This window comes from Anabrus simplex, chromosome 8 (assembly GCF_040414725.1).
Source record: "Anabrus simplex isolate iqAnaSimp1 chromosome 8, ASM4041472v1, whole genome shotgun sequence".
In the NCBI taxonomy this organism is placed as follows: Eukaryota; Metazoa; Arthropoda; class Insecta; order Orthoptera; family Tettigoniidae; genus Anabrus; species Anabrus simplex.
In genome coordinates, this window is record NC_090272.1 from 129,232,617 (window position 1) to 129,256,698 (window position 24,082).

The 24,082-nt window shown below is 38.8% G+C and overlaps 1 protein-coding gene across 13 annotated transcripts in view; it reads left to right on the forward strand.

Annotated features, from left to right (window-relative positions):
• The first annotated feature begins 9,634 nt into the window (after positions 1-9,634).
• Positions 9,635-24,082, forward strand: part of LOC136878885 (broad-complex core protein isoforms 1/2/3/4/5) — a 681,897-nt gene continuing 667,449 nt past the window's right edge. For 12 of the 13 annotated variants that reach the window (XM_067152460.2, XM_067152455.2, XM_067152456.2 and 9 more), the window contains exon 1: positions 9,635-9,885. The gene's annotated coding sequence lies outside the window, so the exon portion shown is untranslated. Of the gene's footprint in view, positions 9,886-10,114; positions 10,171-24,082 lie in introns of those variants that run through there. The other variant, XM_068228846.1, reaches the window with a different exon arrangement.

A 24,082-nucleotide genomic window follows, 5' to 3' on the forward strand; every position in this document is an offset into this window, starting at 1 on the left:
TCATAGAGCATCCCAAACTTATTTTTCTCAAAGTTAATGTCTATCTTTTCGTAGGGATACGTAATTCTGTTGAGATATAGTCTAACGCGTCTTAATTTACAGTGATCAGACCGTGAGCTATCTTTTTCGTGATTGAATTTACGATTGGATTGAAATCCAAAAATGATATACAAGTGCTTCTCAGTAAAACGTGATGTTTTAACAGCCCAGCTATGCTTGTTTGTAGGTGGTAATACAGGATATTCATGCAGTTCCCAACTTCGAAAACGTATAGGTAATGGTGTATCATTTTCTACAATCTTGAGCAATGGAAGTTTCTCACGATCGGATAAGGTTACATGTCGAATCCTCCACAGTATACGATGAAGTGTAATTTTCGATTTGACTGGTATTTCTGTTGCTTTAAGGGAATTGTAATCACTTCGATCACGGATTAGAATAAGCTCTTGTTTTGCGTTGATTATAATGCGTGTAATGTCTTCTGCGAAGCCAAAAATATGTTTTTGAGTGATAACATACTCATAAAAGTTCCATGCTCATTAATCATCCAGTTGTTAGTAGCTATTGGACACCATCCTGCCATCCGCAAAAGATTAGTTTCTTCATCACAGAAAGAAGGGTAGAGTTTCATTGCACTTGTAATACCAACATAGCTGTCAGAAAGCACGCGGCTGTCAAAAAAGCACGTGGCTTTGTTTACAAACAATAGCACGTGGTGATGACGTCACGAGGTGAATGACCTTGGCCTGGGTCTATGACCTCGGGTGCTGACTCAGCAAAAAATTGCTGATGAAGTGGTTCAGAACGCCCACTGTTCCTGTACTGCCTCTCATTGGTCGGTTGGGACTAATAGAACTACAGCTCTGTAGCTAGTCTCCTGACACGAAAATGAAAAATATATTACGTCGACACTTATATAAATATACGCCAAGATTTATTGTGTCCATACTGATGTTTCGTACTGCAATCTTTCTACGCAATTTAATTTCCATTTCACTAGAAAGTTCTCTCCGCACACTCGTTTCGAAGAGCCCCGAGCCACCCTTCTTGTCAGTCTTACTCCAACTCCAACTTCTACCCCTAGTCCCATCACTCCCCGCTTAAATCGCATACAAGCAGCATACACGTCTCTCATTGGTCGGTTGGGACCAAAAGAACTACAGCTAGTCTCCCGACACGAAAATCTAAAAGATTATCTCGACACTTACATAAATATACGCCAAGTTTTATGGTTTCGCAACTGGTATCACATAATACATTCAATCTTCACAAGTAAATTTACATTTCATTATCACTGGCCAATCTTCTGTTATGATTAGTTTTAGTTCCACGATGTCCCGCTCATATCGCATGCAAGCGTCTCATTGGTCGGTTGGGACTTTACGAACTACAACTCCGTAGCTAGTCCTTCCTTGAAGAGTTACTCATCCCGAAGAGCAGCTCAATCAGGAACGACACATCTCTATTCGCTACAATAGTTGCAAATGCTTTGTATAGGGTGTTGTGCGATTGTGCGAGCTGTGTTACTTGTTTACCAAGATTTAAATGTACTGATAGGTAAACGGAACTATATATGTAATGCATCGACTTGGTTATATTGGTCATATGTGAATGTTTTTGTAGGATAATTTTTGCACATGAGTAATCATAGTATATAAGCTCATGGTTCTGATCCGTATTGAATTGTAGCCTAAGAACAATATAATTATTAAATTAATATAGTAATGGTCCACCTTTCAATACCATAATATGTAATATTCTAAATTAAATTCATTAGGGAGTAGTTTCGGCCGGGCCTGGCCATCTTCAGCCTTATGTAAAACATCTAATAACTAATCAAATGTGCATACACAATTGACATAAAACAAATGAATCAAATATATACAAATTGACATGAAAACTGGGATGAAATTATAATTAAATTTGAAAATAAACTAGGTTCTAACATCTTGAGTATGCTCATCATTGAGACTATTTCAAGTATTAATTTATATACACAGAACTGGTATTTCTAATACTGCCAATCATTAATAATTCAATAGTAAATGGGAACTGGTAAATGTTGATCCCGTAGTTTATCACCATATCCATTTGAGTGGTGTTAGCAATTATCAGAAATGTGTAGAAGATAAACTTATTCCAAATATTCCACCCGAGAGCATTGTTGTTAACGATAACGCGTCCTATCATGCTGTGCAAGTCAATAAAGCCCCCTACTAATGCACTTCGTAAGACTGAAGTTGTAGACTGGTTTACTCAGCATAACATATATTGTGATCTCACTTGGAGACGAGACGAACTTTTGAAACTTATAACACGTAATAAGCCAAAAAACCGGCCTATATAGTGGATACAATGTTAGAATAAATGGGGTTTACTGTCTAAAGGCTCCTCCATACCATTGTGACCTTAATCCGATTGAACTTATTTGGAATTTGTTAAAACAAAAGATTGATGCTAAAAATGTATCTGCTATTAGCTTAAAACCCTAAAGGAACTGACCAACACTTTTTCACGTGAAATCACTCAACAGAACTGGGCAAAAGCTTGAGAATAAGTACGAACAATTGAGGCAAGTTACTGGTTCAGGGATGGGTTAATGGAGGAAGCCATAGAAAATGTCATCATAAATGTTGGCTTTGACAGTGACGATAGTGATGAAAATACAAATGGAAATGAGTGTCGTGACAACACTGAACAAACTGATGTGGATACTGATACTGCAAGTGAACCTGGTACGGACAATAGTGAGAATAGTGAGACCGACACAGCTGATGAAGAACCTGGTATCTATCCTTTGTGTGCAGGACCTTCATCGTCTAGTACAACGTAACTTCAAGCAGGTTAGTGGTACTGTTCTCATTTGATGACTGTACGGGCGTTACCCCTCTTGCCCCTCTCCCGTCCGCGGCAGCCTTACTGTGGCGAGCTGACGTAATGTATAAACAACAGCCCCGCTCCATGTCTAGCGGTAACAATTCCCTGGTGGGGTAGTACATTTGTTTAGTTATTAGATGTTTATCATTAGGCTGAAGATGGCCGGCCCGGCCGAAACTAGTCCCTAATGAATGCAATTTAGAATATTACATATTATAGTGTTGAAAGGTGGACCATTACTATATTAATTTAATAATTATATTGCACATGAGTAGGTAATGAAATTCAGTCGTATAAAAATCCTTCCCAAGTTGAGGTTCAAAATTTTACGAGATATTATTAATAGACAAGGAAAAGATCTGTCACCGGTAGCAATAGACGAATAATCTGGTTATTGTCGTATTCTATAAAGTGTTATACATTATTTTCGAACGTTCATGATTTGGGTTGTATTGTGAAATGTCTGTGAAAGTTATTTTCTCTGTCGTTAATTCTGAAGTACTTGCTGAACTTTACTGGTCGATGCGCCTAGAGAGTGTATAGCATTGCTGCGCTCGTGAGTTCTATCTCAAAGAAAGTTTTCGATCAGTTATTCACGATACTAATGTAGATTCATTTAATGTTTAGTGTCCAGCCATACAGCGTCTCAATAGTGTTGTATAGTAGTGTTGCGCGGTTCATGAGCCGTTGCGAACCATTGTTGATGTGAACAGGGTGTACAATCGATAATCAATGTACTACGCAACTATATAATGTCACAAGCAAACCCATAAGCTAAATCAAAATATACTATGGTCCAATGTAATTAACACTAACAATAAAAATCATATAAATAAAAACACATGAACAATATAGAAGTCGACAAAGCAGCAAGAACTTCATAAAATAAGGTTTACTGTAATTGTGTTATATGAGTAGCCTCTAATCAAGTCACGTTAATGCATCATGGCCTTCTGTACCGTACAATTCTCTCATTATTTTTCTCTTGACGTTACGCGTGAAATCTCTCATACCGTAAGTTTTGTGGTTTTACATGTGGAAGATTTATGCACACCCTCTTTCTTAATTCTGTTTTTGTTCTCCATGTATACATATGGACCGATTGTTTTAAAAATGTTTCTCTATTAATATCTGCGTTCTATGCTTTTAGAGTTTGGCCGTTTTCGATATAAGAATGACTGATTGCTTTTTTAATATTGAATTTTCACGTCCGTATTGCAATAGAATTTGACTTTCCACATATTAGGTCGTGTTACTTACGTATTGCACATATAAGTCTAGATCCTCTCCAACAGAACAAGTATGACCTATTCCAACATAGCTCAATAGTAGAACAGCCGACGCGAATTCGGGAAGTTGCGCGTTCGGATCCCAATGGTGTCCGGTTGGTCGTTTTTGTTCTGTAATTGAACATGTCTTCAACACAGTGCCGGATTAAGGTGTTTGGGGGCCCTGGGCTTTTTAAAAATGTGGGGCCCCTTCTTCGTAACATCACGTAAGACTAGCATACTGCAGTCGTTATAGAACTACTTCCACTTAAATTGATGAATAGGGAAGTGTTGAAATAGAGTACAATTTTTCTCTATTTTTCATGTTAATATTTCATAATGCCAAAACATATTTCACATTTGTCTCATCATCACTATCAAATCGACATACAAAACAGAACTTACTGCGATCTCATTCCCAATATCTTATTGGCATTACAAGAATTTGAAATGTAAAATTTAAATCTAAATCAACATGAGATAACGAAGGACAATATAGTATTATGACTTGTACTACTTCTTTTACAAGTTATCATTTATCAATAATAAAGTACTGATTATCCGAATGTCGATCAATAGAAATATCGGCTAACAGAAAGTGTCCCGGACAGCGAATTCAAATATCTGCGATATGTATATGCGCAAGTGCTGTGACAAATTAACGTTTTCTCCTTCCTACGTCAGCAGCCTCGCATCCAAAAATACAGAAATATCGTTAAAATATATTATAATTGTAATGTAGGTCCATTTCAGCCAATTGTAAACCTTTTCATCCAAAGCTTACCTATTTTTTATTCCGACGTAGTTGACAATACTGCCGTTGCCGTCAGTGGCGCACGAATCTTCGCTTGTGGCAGCTGTTGAAATGGAATGAATGATTGTACATTTCACAAAGACGTCTAAAGAAATACAGGTCATTTTCTGTTTTTCCAATAAATTTAAAATAGACTATTAAAAATGGTGTTGGCGGATCAAGATTAGTTCAAGAATTTGGAGCTGGAAGGACACAGTAACATACGTAGAAATCGAGAGTGATACCCATTCGAAAATTATAAGTGCATTTGACAATAAGGACGGAAGATTGAAACAGAAAACTTTGAAAGTGTTCAGTATCACTGCATTGCTCTTATGGCGTAGGAGCAGACTTCTTCTCAAATGATCGGCTACCCGAAAACTCACTTATCAGATCGTTCCCATTCCCGAATTCTTTCGGATAATCGATGCTGTAGTGAACTGACCAGATTGGTAGTTGAATGACTTTTATATTAAGAATGTATTTTCCCTTGCCTTCAGATTTGATAATGACTGCAAAACATCATCGAATGACAACTCATTTGTTATGTCATGTTTTCAAGACATGATAGACAAACCGTCCAGTCTTGGTTGAAGCATGGTTGACCGTAATTTGTTTTTGATTAGTGCCAGTTTAGAGAAAGAACGCTCTGCTTCGCAATTGGTTATTGGAATTACCAAATACAATTTCAAAGCCACAAATATATTTGGAAATGCACTAATCAAGGCATGTTCGTATTATGTATTTAGCTATCTCCTGCCAAGTAACTACATCTACACTTTTAACGAAATCATGAAAATGTTGAATTTCTAGTTTCAAAGATTCATCAAGATCATCTCGGTAAAAACGTAACAGTTATTAAGAGAAGTGTCATCCACAGTACATGAAGAATTACAGTCTCCAAGAATCTGGAACAATAACTGAAATGTTCTGTAAGACTGAAGACGATTATTAAGTCCACTACATAAACTAACAATTATCACAAAAATGCTTCTACTTCAAATTCTTTTCTTCCTTTCAAAATAGTTTCGTTAAGGGCATTTCCATCAGCATATCTCTTCTTTGGTTGTCTTTCAGATTTGTGTCAAAACCACTGAGATATTTTTCACATAACCTATTAGCTTCCTCTTCATATTTGTCAAAATATCCTCTTTCATTGGCTGTGAATGTAACCAGAGACTCCGGAAGTTTACAGCCTGTTAACAAGTCTAGTGTAGGTTTCTGTAAACTCACACTAACTTTATCAAATCTTTCCAAAATTTCATGCCAAAAGACACACATTAAAACCGATTCAAATTTCATGAACTTATTTTTCAGTGATTTTGCTTCTCTCCGGGACTCATGATTTTCTTCAGCATCCTCACATATAAAATCTAATACACACAAAATATTGTCATAGTTGATAAGCAAGGCTTTCACTGCTTCATTAATGACAACACTACCTCTGGTTTGACTCAAACTCTTCAGGTGAAGAAGTTTGTAATATACGCGCGGTTCCAAGTTTCTCGACAACATAGCCCATTTAAGAGGACAGCTTGAGAAATAAACACACATTCGTTGCAGGTAGGCGAAAAACTTCAAAGCTTCACGACAGAATTCAACAGCACTTACTCCGACTAAATTTAATGAGTGTCCTGCACAAGGCACGAACGGGGCAAATTTATTTTCCTTCTTTATTTGTACCTGAATCCCATTGTAGTGGCCAGATACATTCGCCGCGTTATCACAAGAAAGACCTCTACATTGACTCCAAGGTATGCTTTTGCTATCCCAAATGATTTTACTTCATTAAACAATGAGTTTCCTGTGTGGCTTTCTATAGCCTTAAAACAAAGGGACCTTCCTTTGACTTCCCCAGAATGCAGATGTCTACATACATTTGACAATTGGTCTAGATGAGCGCAATCCGGGGAAGAGTCTACTATCAGTGAATAGTAATTTTGATTCTTTTATTTAACTTAGGATTGTGTTTAACACCTTTTCCTCCATTAAATGAATTAGTTCTTCGGCAATTGTTTTTGATAAATTCGAAGGCTTCCCTTTTCATTCATTATCGTGTTTTGAAATGTGCTCCTTCAGAAGAGGGTCAAACTGGGACATTAGCTCAAGGATTCCTAAGTAATTCCCATTATTATACACTTGAAAAATCTCATTTTCTCCACTAAATGTTAGTCCTCGCACACACAAAAATTTTATGACTGCCGCAATTCGTTTCAACCACCTCGCCCCGGTACTGGGGCTCTAAAGTTATCTGTTTAAACTAACTGACTATCAATACGTGAGGAAATTTTCTTCCTATACAGCCAAGGATTAATTGCATTCCTATGTTCTCTACTGTTTTCATGGCTACTGACAACTTGGTCTGCCTTTTTCCAATTACAAAAACCACGTGAAGAAAATGCAGAGTTCATCTTGTCATTTGAAAGCAATTTGCAATGGTAACAAAACACTTTTCCAGTGGATGGCGAATATACAAGCCAAATCCTTTCAATAGAGTCTCCATTTCTGAGTTTGCTCATAAACAAATTATCTGACAGATAACGATTTTGTGATTTTTACACTTGTTTGGATTCAAGGTACTTTCCCGTAACTGTACGGTTTTGAAAGTATTGAGGCCCAAGCTGAATACATTGCTCTCTAAACTCGTCCATCGTGCACTCAGGCCAATAACCAGGATCATCAGAAGGAAGATTTGAAGCAGGACTGTCATTAGCAGTGGCAGAGCTGCAACCAGCCTCATTCTTGCTTACTAAATCTAAATCTGCAACATAAGAACACAAGTAAAATGTCCCTTGTGTGTTCGTGTATTTAGTCAGCTCCGTGGTGTAGGGATAACGTGTTTGCCTCTCACCCGGAGGCCCCAGTTTCCGTTCCCGGCCGGGTCAGCGATTTTCAGCTGTACCTGAGTGGTTAGTGGCCCACTCAGCCTGCGTGATTACAATCGAGGAGTCATCTGACGGTGAGATGGCAGCCCTGGGCAAGAAAACGAAAAATACGACCGAGATATGCGTTGTGCTGACCACACAACACCTCGGAATCTGCAGGTCCTAGAGGTTGGGCAGCGGTCACTTGGTAAGGCAAGGTCCTCTGCGGCTGTAGACCATTGGGGCTTTTAATTCGTGTATTTATTACATAATTTATTACTAAGTAAGTAAACATGCAACCACACCGTGTCGGGTCTGGGTTTAATTCGGAGTGCCCTGAACAAGTTAATGAGACCCCATACCAAGCCCCCCCCCCTCAGGCAGAGCTGCGGAAGGTACCTGGGTCTTCGGGGGTTGCAGTCATTATTGCTGCCACTACACCAACCAGATCAGCAATTTATTATTTACGACTCCGTGTATTCCATACAATGTGACTGAAGTTTAAAAGTTTAAAATACGCATTAGGATTCCCTTTCATTGTTCCTAAAACCATCTTCCTATTGCTCATGCTTTCCAATTCCGTTAATCTCTCCTAAAACAGCAGACTTAGATATTACGCTATTCGCTTACCTGTAGAAGATTCCAGTTCACCATTAACAGTGTCTTCACTCGTCGATGCGCTTGTAGACTTCGTGTAAAAAAATATTGATATTTTCGACAATTTTTTTTCAATTTCTTTCAAATGTTGTTCTTTTAATTTACGTTTTATGGCACCACTAGGATATTTTCTATCCATTTTACAAGAACATTACAGTTGTAACTTACGAATGGTTCAATAATCAGAGGTGAACTGGAAGTTTTCTTGCTGATGCAAAGATATAGCATGCGCATTCCACCGTGCTTCCCCTGTCCCCTCCCGTTCACTTCCTAGACCTCTTGCCTCCTTGCCTCTCTGCCCGTTTTCGCAAGCTGCCAGATTAAAAATTTTCGTCAACAATATCCTTTACAAAAATTACAGTGCGTAAGTAGCGAGGATTCGTATCTCCGGACGGAGAACTGATTTAACTTATTCTAGCAGTGATGAAATACAAACGCGGACAGCTGATAAGAAGGACGGAAGAGTGCGTGTTCGATATTTTGCGAGCGTAAATATCCATATACATGCACGGAGGTGGAGCAGCAGGACTTTTTATACAACTTTAGGTTCGGCCAAGGACCGGGGCCCCTTGGCACGCGGGGCCCGGGGCTGCAGCCCCTTTAGCCCCCCGTTAATCCGGCCCTGCTTCAACACGTACTATATATGTACGTAACACGATCTATTAGGTTGAAAGTCCATTTCGATTAATTTTTTATTACAATTTTTCCATATAAAACTCCTCTTATGAGGTTGATGTCAGGAGTAGCATCTGGTCCTAAAAACTTGCTGTGAAGATTCATCTCACTTCATATCAGGCCCCGTAGAGAATCGGGACAAAGGTTGGACGAACATTATAATTTTCCCATGTGTTCGATAAAAGCTAAACTATTGGAAATTAGGCCTACAGCCCTGGATGATTATTCTTTCGAATCGTTTTTAATCGAGTTGTATGCTTAGTTTTGGGGCTGATGATCACCGCTTAGCAGCACTAGGGGATGATGTGGCGTAAAATAAGTAGGATTAGTAAATTTATTCTTTTTTTGAACTAGTATCTTATTTGATAATCAAATTCGGCTGCCATAGGCTTAGGAAGCTTTACAGTGATTGTTATGGAAGTAAATGGTAATATTTAATTTTGTTTAAACTTGCCAGACATGTTGTTTATTCCTTGAGGCTATGCGGGCGTTGGTTTTTATTGGTGAATTTGGTTAATCTCCTACGCTTGGGCATCATTGAGTTTAAGGTTTTGACTTTCTGAAATTAATGTGAATTATTGCACACGAAATCTTGATTGCTTTCTTTGTAGTAGCCCTTTCCAAAACGTTTTAAAACACTTGCTGTGTCGTACTTAATGTTTATGAGTAGGACCTCGCTACTGAGTCGAGCGCAAACAATTGATGCTGTGCGGTAGATACTTGCAAGATTTGTCCGGAAGAATAGACAAAAGTAAGTATTTCATTACTTTTAGCACATTATGAAGCGCAGGTCCTATTTTATTCGATTGATGGAATGAAGGGTGGATGAACGTAAAAACTCGTTAAAGAACTTTCTGAGATCTCCGTATCGTTGATGTAGTTCATGGCCGCGAATGTAAATAAAGCACCCTCGCCGGTGAGCTGCCTTGAGGCCAGTGCCCTCCTGGCTGTTCGCGGAGTTTCTGTTTTGGAACCGAGGGAGGTTAGGCTGAGAAATGCAACCTTTGTCATTTCTGTTGGAACTTGCTTTTTCGCAGTACGGTACACGGCTTTCCCCGCCGGGGGTTCTATTATTCGATTTACTGTGGATAGGGCTTAGACGTTTTTAACCATTTTTATTAGACTGATTTCTTCTGCTGTTGGTGGTAGACGACTTGAAGTTTGATGTTCGAATTCTTTTCTCCTTCACAATTTGTTATACGTTGCACTGACACAGATATTTCTTGTTGAGACAGTGAGATAGGAAAGGGCTAGGAGTGGGAAGGGTACGACCGTGGCCTTAAAGATACAGCCCCAGCATTTTGCGGATGTGGAAATGGGAAACAAGGGAAAACCATCATCAGGACTTACGAGAGTGGGTTTCGAATTCACTGTCTGTCGAATGCGAGCTGATAACTACGTGACCCACCACACAGCTGTTTGCTAGGTGACTTTCGAGTTCAGTTTGGCCGAACCACTAACCAGTTGTTATACTAGTTAATGTCTTTTCAGTCTTGTTTATTTTGATTGGGCTAAAACACGGGCATTTGTTTTATTTAAATGTATGTCTTAAGTATTGCCATAGTCAAGTGTTGTGGTTATATTTAGCGGAGAGAGGAAACTTTCATTTGGTCTCAGTTTGCCCTAGCATTCTTCATACTGATATATCAAGTTACTTCAGAACACTTTACCTCTTCAGATAGTATCCCTTGAAGGTCAGAAACCTCTTTCTCATTGAGATTTTCAATTTTTTGCATGGCAGATTATAATAATTCTAACATACCAGCATTCATACACTCCTGGAATTACTGTCATTTATAGTAGTTATATATTTAACAGTGAATCTTTAGGGCAATATATGGGCCAATGAAATTAGTATAGAATTGAACTTTTCCTTATGTTATAGAACCTGTTAAAAGTGTCTTTTCCGGCTAGAATATATCTTTTGAAGTAGGCCTACTAGAATGTTTGTTAGGTATATCATTAGGTGCCGTGTTGTAACTCAAAGTACGCTGTGTAAAAGAATGGTTATACTTTACGAGCTGGTTTGGATTTTTAGGAGGGTGAAAATCATGCAAAAATGATGTGAAATGATACCTAAAGTAGATGAGAGGAGAGATCCTACATTTATGCTTACCAGGGACCCACCAACCCTCCCCTAGAAGTATTCTTCCATACCGACATGTAGTAAAATTAAAACCAACACTATGTCTGTCTTTGAAATTGGCCATTTCTAGTATTTCTGTTGGGTGTAGGGTAGTTCCTATTGTCTCCAATAGAGCTCACATCATGTGTGACCCTCTGCTACCACATTCTGTGAAAATGAAATTCCAAAGTTTGAAAGTGACATGACATGACGTGTGTCGCATTTAGTTGCAATATCCGCAGCTTAACTATTCATTGATCTTGTTACTAGGCGGTACTGTTACAGGGGATATTAGAGGCCTGTGGGTCTTTTCTCAGCTCAGTGCTAATACGGTAGAAGCTTGGTTGAATTGATCTTCTTTTATGATCATGTGAGTGTCTACTGTACTGTAGGTAGAGTGCATAGGCCTATTTAGTGATACCATTTTGCATGGTCTGTACATTTAATTAGGTATACACTAAGTGCCATGCAGTGATAAATACCTTGATCATCTATACGGTCTGACTGTCCATAGATAAGTTTCTTTAAAAGGGGTAATAAGTCATCAGTGGAGGAAATGTCACTCAAATCCATAGTACTAGATTAGGGTTACCATTACATGTTTTTGAGATCCTTCCCATAAATCCCATTCAGTTTTGCTGGATCCCCTGGTTTTTTCATCTATCACCAAATTTATTTATTTATTTATTTATTTGGGAAGCCCAAACTGTGAGAAGCCGAATTACAGAGTTCCGCAAAGGAAAAATATGTTTACAGTGGAGTAGTACAAGACAAACATAAAAAAATAAATGGAAGAACAATGAGGAAAAAACATCTAATGATAAAAATAGAGGAAAAAATTAAAAACTAACAAAATAACAATAGAGACACAACAATTAAGAACAAAATATAAAGGCAAAAGAAACAAGGAAGATTGAAGATTGAATGTAAAATGAAGAGAAGAACTTATAGCTAGGCACAGTAAGACCTATATCATTATAATTTATTTTGATCGCTGGCAATACAACTAACTACTTATGGTCATCTAACGTTCTGGCTAGTTCTTCACACTTCGTATTTTAATTTATTTGTATAGATTTGGGTAGCCTATATTTGCTATCATTTCTTTCAAGCGAGTCTTTGCAGAACTCGGTGTAAAGTTGACAACACTGAAGGCACCACTCGGTTCTTGTTTGTATTTCACTGTTTAACTCTTGGAAAAGAACCTACCTTATTTCTCGACTTCTTATTCCCAGTTTTCACCCTGTTATTTTAGCCTGTGAGAAAGACTGGCATGCAGTTGAACAGATATTCATAACATTAAAACTATTCAACATATTTAACTCAAATTTTACACCTATATTCCATATGATTTAATATCTCAGACGTACACTCTCTCTTTCTCATCGAGCGAGTTGGCTGTGTGGTTAGGGGCACACAGCTGCAAGCTTGCATTTGGGATGTAGTGGGTTGGAACCCCACTGTCGGCAGCCCTGAAGATGTTTTTCCGTGGTTCTCATTTTCACACCCGGCAAATGCTGGGCCTGTATCTTAATTAAGGCCATGGCTGCTTCCTTCCCACTCTTATCCCATTTTATTTCCTCTTTGCTACAATCGTAGGTTTTCTAAATAGTGTTTTGTGCTTGCCTGTCATGTTCGCAAAACTTTACACAAGGTGGTAGTTATTATCTAACCGTTGGAAAGATGGCGGGGGTTTGCTGGAAAGTACATGAGCGCTAAGACAGGGACACAGACTTCAATTGCTAGGTGCATTCAGGTGCTTACAGAAGGTAAGGGTTAAGGTATCAGCCTGGATAGTACTGTTATTTGAATGAGGCAAATTAGCGTGTGCCTGTAATGAAATGGACAAACTGAAGTGCAAATCCTTTAAATTAAATATTGATGTTAGTGTTGGTAGGTAGGCCTAAGAGCTTCTTATATTCAGGCAACAGTGACATTTATCACTCAGTGGAATTAGAGTAGGCCTAGTGCTTGTGAATACATAACTTATACAAGGCAGTTACAACTTTACTCCTCTGTCTGATGGATGAATACTCTTCTAACTTGCTAGCAAACCAATTATCACAATCATTCGGATGTATGTTCCAATTGTAGATAAGTCCTATAAAAATCTTTACGATCTTCAAGATCTCCTAAAACTCATTAAAGTATGGTTTATTTTTATGCTGAAATGTTCATAAATTTTTTTGTCAGAAGATATTCGACTACCGTATGTTCAAGATATTTTAATAATAATAATAATGTTATTTGCTTTACGTCCCACTAACTACTTTTACGGTCTTCGGAGACGCCGAGGTGCCGGAATTTAGTCCCGCAGGAGTTCTTTTGTGTGCCAGTAAATCTACCGAACCGGGCGAGTTGGCCGTACGTGTAGAGGCGCGCGGCTGTGAGCTTGCATCCGGGAGATAGTAGGTTCGAATCCCACTATCGGCAGCCCTGAAAATGGTTTTCCGTGGTTTCCCATTTTCACACCAGGCATATGCTGGGGCTGTACCTTAATTAGGGCCACGGCCGCTTCCTTCCAATTCCTAGGCCTTTCCTATCCCATCGTCGCCATAAGACCTATCTGTGTCGGTGCGACGTAAAGCCCCTAGCAAAAAAAAAAATCTACCGACACGAGGCCGTCGTATTTGAGCACCTTCAAATACCACCGGACTGAGCCAGGATCGAACCTGCCAAGTTGGGGTTAGAAGGCCAGCGCCTTAACCGTCTGAGCCACTCAGCCCGGCCAAGATATTTTAATTGAATGTCCGACTAGTATCATTCTAGCATTAATGAACTTGACCATTGATGGTTCCTGTTAGATATTTATTGACTAGTAACATTCATCAAACCTGTGAAACAGGGCAGAGGTATGCTCCGCCTGCCAGTACAGTTAATATACAATAGTATATGTTTACTTATTTACTACTTCCTAACATCGTATATGTTTTGAGAACAGATGTATCCTCTTCTCCAGCGACTAATAAAATCTCAAAATCCCTAAGGAGAACATAAATCTACAACATGTAATAACCTCAAAACAAACATTCAAATAAATTATCTACATTAAAAATCTGTATTAAAATGCCAACAGTTCTGTTTCTTGTTGCAGTCTAAAACACATTTCCTGATCTTCTGAGAGAAAAAATGTTCATGTTAATACCCTAAAACTGGTTTGTTACAGTTCCAGTCACTAAGCACTTTTTTCTTGGTATAGTAACTATTTTATAAGATGTTAAGAGCTGTATCTAAAGTGTTGTTTAAAACATAATTAAAATTGACATTTAGACCATAAGTTAAAAGTGCCTATATTTGGATTAATAATGCAGAGCCCTGCTCCTTGTTATAGTACCAGTATGGGGAAGCAAAAAATGGTTACTTGTATGTCAGCCCCAAGAAAATCATTTTAACAGTGTCGAGAAATGTACAGAATGTACGCTTGATGACAGTGCATCTTGCAGGGTGAGTAGACACTGAATGAGTTGTCATCTGCAGGTCTGATGTTATTGGCAATTTCTTTATTCATGCAGACAGAACTATGCTTGGTCACTTCTACTTTGTGGAGCATTAAAGAGCTGGAAGCACCTGCGATATAGCGCTGAATACTAAGGATACCATCAAGAGCACAAGTCTCTTAACATAACCAGAGGTGCAACGTAAAGCCCCTAGCAAAAAAAAAAAAAAAAAAAAAAAAACCAAAACAGAATAGATTATTTCAACCTTGATCGTTCAGTTTTGTCCGTATTGGCGTACATTCACTCGATGAAAATACTTTTCCGCCTTGTCAATACTTCACATTTAATTATATTACCTCACGTTACATGTTTCAAGAGCTCAACTGCATTCTTCCTCAGCAGTGCAAAACATCAAACAAAAATCCTTGGACTTGATATATTTATACAATACAGTCATCAATGAAACAAATTATACATAAAATCTTGAAATCGTTAAAACATCCCTATTTTTTGTCTAAAATGTTCACTTAAACTTACTATGTTATTTAGTAAAACTTTAAAAATAAATAATTTTCAAATCACAAATGAATAAAACATATTAAGTTAGTCACTATAGCATATACTAAAATATACCAACATTTGAAAGTCTGTCTGCTCTGTTCTTGGAAACTTCTCCTTTCATTAACTCCAGGGCATGATATGGATGAAGATAGTGAAATATACACTGGCGAGAGTGATAGTGACGTGCGAACAAGACCAAGGACACCAGTCGTCGTACGTGAAGGCTTAGAAAACAAAGGTTATCACATCTATTTCAACAATTATTTTACAAGCTTGGCACTAGTCGAGAAACTCAAGTCAAAGGGACCCCCTTCCTGAAGAATAGTAAGGAGTAACTGGAAGGGATTCCAGCTCTGAAACATGACAAAGAACTCGAGAGGGGTGACTGTGACTGGCAAGTTAGATCTGATGGTATAGCTTGTGTGAAATGGAAGGACAAGCGCACTGTGATGTTCTCGCCAACTACACCGGTGGAATTTTTGGGAGAACTCTCAAAACCATTTGAAATAAGATCAGGTGTACGACAGGGAGATGATTTGTCACCTCTACTCTTCAGTTTTGCTTTCGAGAAGGTAGTTCGTGAATGGAGGAAAAGCCATCAATACGTAAGGTGTTCAACCAGGAAGAAATCCAAATAAAATCATTATAGATTGTTTAGCTTTCGCAGATGACATGGCGTTAATTACAGACTCATTAGATAATGCTCAAGAACAAATACGAGAATTACAGAAAGAAGTAATTTTTTTCTGTTCTCGTTCTGTCCATCCTCATAACATGTCCAAACCATTCAGCCTGCACTTTCCTAAAAGCTCGGTAACAGGTATTTTGATGCCACTCAAATAGATATGGTGATGAACTGTGTGATCAACATTTACCAGTTCCCATTTACTATTGAATTATTAATGATTAGCAGTATTAGAAATAACAGTTCTGTGTATATAAATTAATACTTGAAATAGTCTCAATGATGAGCATACTCAAGATGTTAGAACGTAGTTTATTTTCAAATTTAATTATAGTTTCATCCCAGTTTTTAATGTCAGTTTGTATATATTTGTTTCATTTGTTTTATGTCAATTGTGTATGCACATTTGATTAGTTATTAGATGTTTTACATAAGGCTGAAGATGGTCAGCCCCAGCCGAAACTAGTCCCTAATGAATGTAATTTAGAATATTACATATTATGGTATTGAAAGGTGGACCATTACTATATTAATTTAATAATTATATTGTACTTAGGCTACAATTCAATACGGATCAGAACCATGAGTTTATATACTATGATTACTCGTGCACAAATTATCCTTCAAACACATTCACATATGACCAATATAACCAAGTCGATGCATTACATATATAGTTCCGTTTACCTATCAGTACATTTAAATCTTGGTAAACAAGTAACACAACTCGCACAACACTCTGTACAAAGGTAGTTCTTTTGGTCCCAACAGACCAATGAGAGGCTTGTATGCTGCTTGTATGCGATTTGAGCGGGGAGTGATGGGACTAGGAGTAGGAGAGGGTGTATGACTAACCAGAAGGTTGGCTTGGTCGTTGAGAGGAAGTTAGATGAAAACCAGTGTGGTTTCAGACCACAGAGAGGCTGTCAGGATCAGATTTTCAGTATGCGCCAGGTAATTGAAAAATACTACGAGAGGAATAGGCAGTTGTGTTTATGTTTCATAGATCTAGAGAAAGCTATGACAGGGTACCGAGGGAAAAGATGTTTGCCATACTGGGTGACTGTGGAATTAAAGGTAGATTATTAAAATCAATAAAAGCCATTTATGTTGACAATTGGGCTTCAGTGAGAATAGATGGTAGAATGAGTTCTTGGTTCAGGGTACTTACAGGGGTTAGACAAGGCTGTATTCCTTCACCTTTGCTATTTGTAATTTACATGGATCATCTGCTGAAAGGTATAAAATGGCAGGGAGGGATTCAGTTAGGTAGAAATGTAGTAAACAGTCTGGCCTATGCTGATGACTTGGTCTGAATGGCAGATTGTGCCAAAAGCCTGCAGTCTAATATCTTGGAACTTGAAAATAGGTGCAATGAGTATGGTATGAAAATTAGCCTTTCGAAGACTAAATTGATGTCAGTAGGTAAGAAATTCAACAGAATTGAATGTCATATTGGTGATACAAAGCTAGAGCAGGTCGATAATTTCAAATATTTAGGTTGTGTGTTCTCCCAGGATGGTAATGTAGTAAGTGAGATTGGATCGAGTTGTAGTAAAGCTGATGCAGTGAGCTTGCAGTTGCGTTCAGCAGTATTCTGCAAGAAGGAAGTCAGCTCCCAGACGAAACTATATTTACATCGGTCTGTTTTCCTTTACGGGAGCGAAAGCTAACAGGACTCAGGACATCTTATTCATAAGTTAGAAGTAACTGACATGAAAGTAGCGAGAATGATTGCTGGTACAAACAGGAGGGTACTCAGAATGAGGAGATAAAGGCTAATTTAGGAATGAACTCGATTGATGAAGGTGTACCCATAAACCGGCTTCGGTGGTGGGGTCATGTGAGGCGAATGGAGGAGGATAGGTTACCTAGGAGAATAATGGAGTCTGCTTGGAGGGTAAGAGAAGTAGAGGTAGAGCAAGACGACGATGGTTAGACTCAGTTTCTAACGATTTAAAGATAAGAGGTATAGAACTAAATGAGGCCACAACACTTGTTGCAAATAGAGGATTGTGGCGACGTTTGGTAAATTCACAGAGGCTTGCATACTGAAAGCTGAAAGGCATGACAGTCTATAATGATTATGTATGTATGTATGTATGTATGTATGTATGTATGTATGTATGTATGTATGTATATGTATTAGTGTGTTTACCTGCTTCCTCTATTCAAATATTCCTTGACTGTACAAACATAGCACATGAAAAGGAATATTTCGAAGGTCATTCCTGCAACTAGAAGTCTTAGAGAATTTATTTTGTTTATTGTATCAATGCGAGCAGCGCGGTTCATCCATAGCTACACTAGCGCAGTCTGCTGCCACCGCCTTTTAACTACGAGAGAGCACTTACTTTCTGTTTCCATACCCTATGGGAAAAGGAACAACATTCTCAGAAAATGAAGGAAGTTTGAAAACGAAGAAAGTTAAATGCAAAGAAAAGTAACCAGATTTGATTTAATGTACCCAGAAGGGTTATTAAAAAAGAAGAAGAATTTTATCATCAGCACTGTTTACTAAGATGGCTTGGATATTTTATAATAATTCAGAATACATATCTATGATGGGTTAAAACATTCTGAATGCGTACATAGTCCATAATTGTATGCTGTCTTGAATTCTTGATGCACAATTGATAATTAAAATAACAAATTTTCACTCAAATTAGTCCACTGAACATCTATACTATTGTATAGAAAAGTGTGCCCAGGCACATAAAATTTGTGAATATACAAGGTTGTATGTAGTCTTCTGTGAAAGTTTACAATGACATCCAGTACTGCTGCTTTACTCCAAAAGGGATATCCTGGTGTTGAGTAGAAATATAAAGCCATATTGATCCGGGCGTTGAACAGTCTATATATAGGTATTTAAAAATAAGGAACGAAAAAGACCCTTTCTTAGAAAAGTTAATAGTGAAAAAGGATACGGAAATGGAAAAATAAGAAATGAAAGTAACAAACTTACCGCTTGACGCTCCAGTGGGAGCACAGCAGTTAACAGCTGCTAGTGTTGTGAGAGCTTGGTGGAGGTATAGGCTCAAGGCGATGGGAGGGAGTGGAAGCGGGAGGGAGAGAGAGGTGGGGGAGTTTGTATGAATGATTGCTAGTGTGATATTTATTGAATTTCTTATCATAGTATTTATCAACAATGGAGATTATAGACTCCAAAAGAATATTATTAATTTCAAAAATTTCATTAATATTAAAAGTGGGATTGATAAACTGGTCAAGGGATATAAATAGCCTTATTAATCAGACATAAATCTAAATCCAATCTCATTAGAGAATCCAAACCACAACAAAAGTATACCTTTTTTACTTATAACAATAACAGCATTCATCATATTACTAATCCTTTTAAGAAATATAACATGGTTCATGTTTGTGGGTTACTGTAGTCACGTCCTAGTTCGTGAACCATGGGCAACGGCTGAGTGGCCTAGTAAGTGGTCCTGAGAGTCGGGATACCAGTTGCTATGGAATGGGAGTGGGCATCTCGGACATATTCTGAGTCGTGGTCCTCCTTGTGCTCAGGCGGCCAGGACTATACAATTCACCGGTGGTCCATAACCCGTTAGAGGAGAGATCCTCACTTGGACTATGTGCAAGTAGGGCAGCATCCTGCTTCATGAATTTACCGAGCTCAGAACACTTTAAGCAAGCCTCGGACCTATGGGAGTAATGGAGTCCCACTCCCATTTGACAGGCGAGGGACTCCTTGGAAACAACTTGGCGAACAAAATGGAATTCGATGGGGAGCTATCAATATTAATGGGGCTTATGGAAGAAAGAAGGTAGAACTGGCTGAGTCAGCAAAGAGGATGCATCTGGATGTGCTAGGAGTAAGTGATATTCGGGTAAGGGGAGATAATGAGGAAGAGATAGGAGATTATAAAGTGTACTTGACGGGTGTTGGAAAGGGAAGAGCAGAGTCTGGGGTAGGGCTCTTTATCAGGAATACCATTGCACGCAACATAGTTTCTGTTAGGCACGTAAATGAGCGAATGATATGGGTAGATTTGTCAGTTGGAGGAAGTAGGACTAGAATTGTGTCCGTGTATTCACCATGTGAGGGTGCAGATGTGGATGAAGGTGACAAGTTTTATGAAGCATTGAGTGACATCGTGGTCAGGGTCAACAGCAAGGATGGAATAGTACTAATGGGCGATTTCAATGCGAGAGTTGGGAATAGAACTGAAGGATACGAAAGAGTGATTGGTAAATGTGGGGAAGATATAGAAGCTAATAGAAATGGGAAGCGTTTGCTGGACTTTTGTGTGAGTATGGGTTTAGCTGTTACGAATGCATTCTTCAAGCATAAGGCTATTCACTGCTACACATGGGAGGCTAGGGGTACCAGATACATAATAGACTATATCTTAACAGACTGGAAATCTGTCAGGAATGTACGATATTTCTGCGGATTTTTCGATGATGCAGACCACTATCTGATCTGTAGTGAACTAAGTATCTCTAGGCCTAGGGTAGAGAAAGTGAAATCCGTCTGCAAATGAATAAGGGTAGAAAATCTCCAGGACGAGGAAATTAGACAGAAGTACATGGATATGATTAGTGAGAAGTTTCGAACAGTAGACAGTAAGCAGGTTCAGGATATAGGAAGTGAATGGGTGGCATACAGGGATGCTGTAGTAGAAACAGCAAGGGAATGCCTAGGAACAACTGTGTGTAAAGATGGGAAAAGGCGAACATCTTGGTGGAATGATGAAGTGAGAGCAGCCTGTAAACGTAAAAAGAAGGCTTATCAGAAATGGCTCCAAACAAGGGCCAAGGCAGACAGGGATTTGTACGTAGATGAAAGAAACAGAGCGAAACAAATAGTTGTTGATCAAAAAAGAAGTCATGGGAAGATTTTGGTAATAACCTGGAAAGGCTAGGTCAAGCAGCAGGAAAACCTTTCTGGACAGTAATAAAGAATCTTAGGAAGGGAGGGAAAAAAGAAATGAACAGTGTTTTGAGTAATTCAGGTGAACTCACAATAGATCCCAGGGAATCACTGAAGAGGTGGAGGGAATATTTTGAACATCTTCTCAATGTAAAAGAAAATCATCATGGTGGTGTTGCAAACAGCCAAGCTCATGGGGAGGAGGAAAATGATGGTGAAATTATGCTTGAGGAAGTGGAAAGGATAGTAAATAAACTCCATTGTCATAAGGCATAAGGCAGCAGGAAGAGATGAAATTAGACCTGAAATGGTGAAGTATAGTGGGAAGGCAGGGATGAAATGGCTTCATAGAGTAGTAAAATTAGCGTGGAGTGTTGGTAAGGTACCTTCAGATTGGACAAAAGCAGTAATTGCACCTATCTATAAGCAAGGGAACAGGAAGGATTGCAACAACTATCGAGGTATCTCATTGGTTAGTATACCAGGCAAAGTATTCACTGGCATCTTGGAAGGGAGGGTGCGATCAGTCGTTGAGAGGAAGTTGGATGAAAACCAGTGTGGTTTCAGACCACAGAGAGGCTGTCAGGATCAGATTTTCAGTAAGCGCCAGGTAATTGAAAAATGCTACGAGAGGAATAGGCAGTTGTTTGTTTCGTAGATCTAGAGAAAGCATATGACAGGGTACCAAGGGAAAAGATGTTCGCCATACTGGGGGACCATGGAATTAAAGGTAGATTATTAAAATCAATCAAAGGCATTTATGTTGACAATTGGGCTTCAGTGAGAATTGATGGTAGAATGAGTTCTTGGTTCAGGGTACTTACAGGGGTTAGACAAGGCTGCAATCTTTCACCTTTGCTGTTCGTAGTTTACATGGATCATCTGCTGAAAGGTATAAAATGGCAGGGAGGGATTCAGTTAGGTGGAAATGTAGTAAGCAGTTTGGCCTATGCTGACGACTTGGTCTTAATGGCAGACTGTGCTGAAAGCCTGCAGTCTAATATCTTGGAACTTGAAAATAGGTGCAATGAGTATGGTATGAAAATTAGCCTCTCGAAGACTAAATTGATGTCAGTAGGTAAGAAATTCAACAGAATTGAATGTCAGATTGGTGATACAAAGCTAGAACAGGTCGATAATTTCAAGTATTTAAGTTGTGTGTTCTTCCAGGATGGTAATATAGTAAGCGAGATTGAATCAAGGTGTAGTAAAGCTAATGCAGTGAGCTCGCAGTTGCGATCAGCAGTATTCTGTAAGAAGGAAGTCAGCTCCCAGATGAAACTATCTTTACATCGGTCTGTTTTCAGACCAACTTTGCTTTACGGGAGCGAAAGTTGGGTGGACTCAGGATATCTTATTCATAAGCTAGAAGTAACAGACATGAAAGTAGCAAGAATGATTGCTGGTACAAACAGGTGAGAACAATGGCAGGATGGAACTCGGAATGAGGAGATAAAGGCTAATTTAGGAATGAACTCGATGGATGAAGCTGTACGCATAAACCAGCTTCGGTGGTGGGGTCATGTGAGGCGAATGGAGGAGGATAGGTTACCTAGGAGAATAATGGACTCTGTTATTGTAGGTAAGAGAAGTAGAGGGAGACCAAGACGACGATGGTTAGACTCGGTTTCTAATGATTTAAAGATAAGAGGTATAAAACTAAATGAGGCCACAACATTAGTTGCAAATCGAGGATTGTGGCGACGTTTAGCAAATTCTCAGAGGCTTGCAGACTGAACGCTGAAAGGCATAACAGTCTATAATGATTATATATGTAGGCCTATGTATGTAACATTAATGTACTATTTTTACATTTTTTAAAATGTTGCACCGACACAGATGGGTCTTATGGCGACGATGGGATAGAAAAGGCCTCGGAGCGCGAAGGAAGCGGCTGTAGACTTAGTTAGGGTGCAGCACCAGCATTTGCCGGGTGTGAAAATTGGGAAAACATGGAAAATCATCTTCAGGGCTGCTGACTGTGGGGTTTGAACCCATTATCTCCTAACTGCACAGCCAACTCGCTTGGTCATGTAGCATTTAGAACTACCAACAACAATTCTCATCTGCTCCATAATTCTAACTCCATAAACACATCCAGTAAATTTGGATGTTTAGGCATTTACAGACTAAAATGCCCTGACTGTAAAACCCAGTGTTGCCAACTTTTATTTTCAAGATCCGCTAAATACTACTAAGAATCCGCTAAAATTCCGCCAAGAAATCCGATCTCAAATAATAATAATAATAATAATAATAATAATGAAATGGCGTATGGCTTTTAGTGCAGAGAATGTTCCAGGACATGTTCGGCTCGCCAGGAGCAGGTTTTTTGATTTGACCCCCGTAGGTGGCCTGCGCGTCATGATGAAGACGACACATACACCCAGCCCATAACAAATCTCCTGCCCTGAGAGACGGCGTCACCTTCTAGGAGGCCCACCTCCCCCTTTAGGGGAGGAATGAAAACATTTTACTAGTAGTATCAGGATTGTGAATTTGTCAAGCTTATAAAAGACTTATTGTGTGGTGAAAGTGTGAAAGACGTATAATATGACTTACTTTGTCGCAAAAAACGAACATTCAAATAAATTATCTACATTTAAAAATCTACATTAAAATGCCAACAGTTCTGTTTCTTGTTGCAGTCTAAAACACATTTCCTGAACTTCTGAGAGAAAAATTGTTCATGTTAATACCCTAAAACTGGTTTGTTACAGTTCCAATCACTGAGCACTCTTTTCTTGGTATAGTAACTATTTTATAAGATGTTAAGAGCTGTATCTAAAGTGTTGTTTAAAACATAATTAAAATTGATATTTAGACCATACCATAAGTTAAAAGTGCCTGTGTGAATGTCCTGTTGTTCCTCGTAAATTGTAAGCACTTGGTACAGACACCAACACCAGATTGACTATTGAGAGGGAGCAGGAGTATAGCTTATGATGGCAGAGGTTGGAGGAGGGACATGCTGAAAACAGTAATTGAGGAAGAAATTCGTGCTATACCATTGTTCATGTATCAGAAAACAATGAGTGATTTTTCCAAAGCGCTGTTGACTATGATGTGACCTTCCTCCAACCCCTGCCATCATAAGCTATAATCCTGCTCCCTCTCAACAGTCAATCTGGTGTTAGTGTCCGTACCAAGTGCACACAATTTACGAGGAACATAGGGACATTCACTTCAAACCAAACTAAACAATAGATCACTACATCTGATGAAAAGGAATAC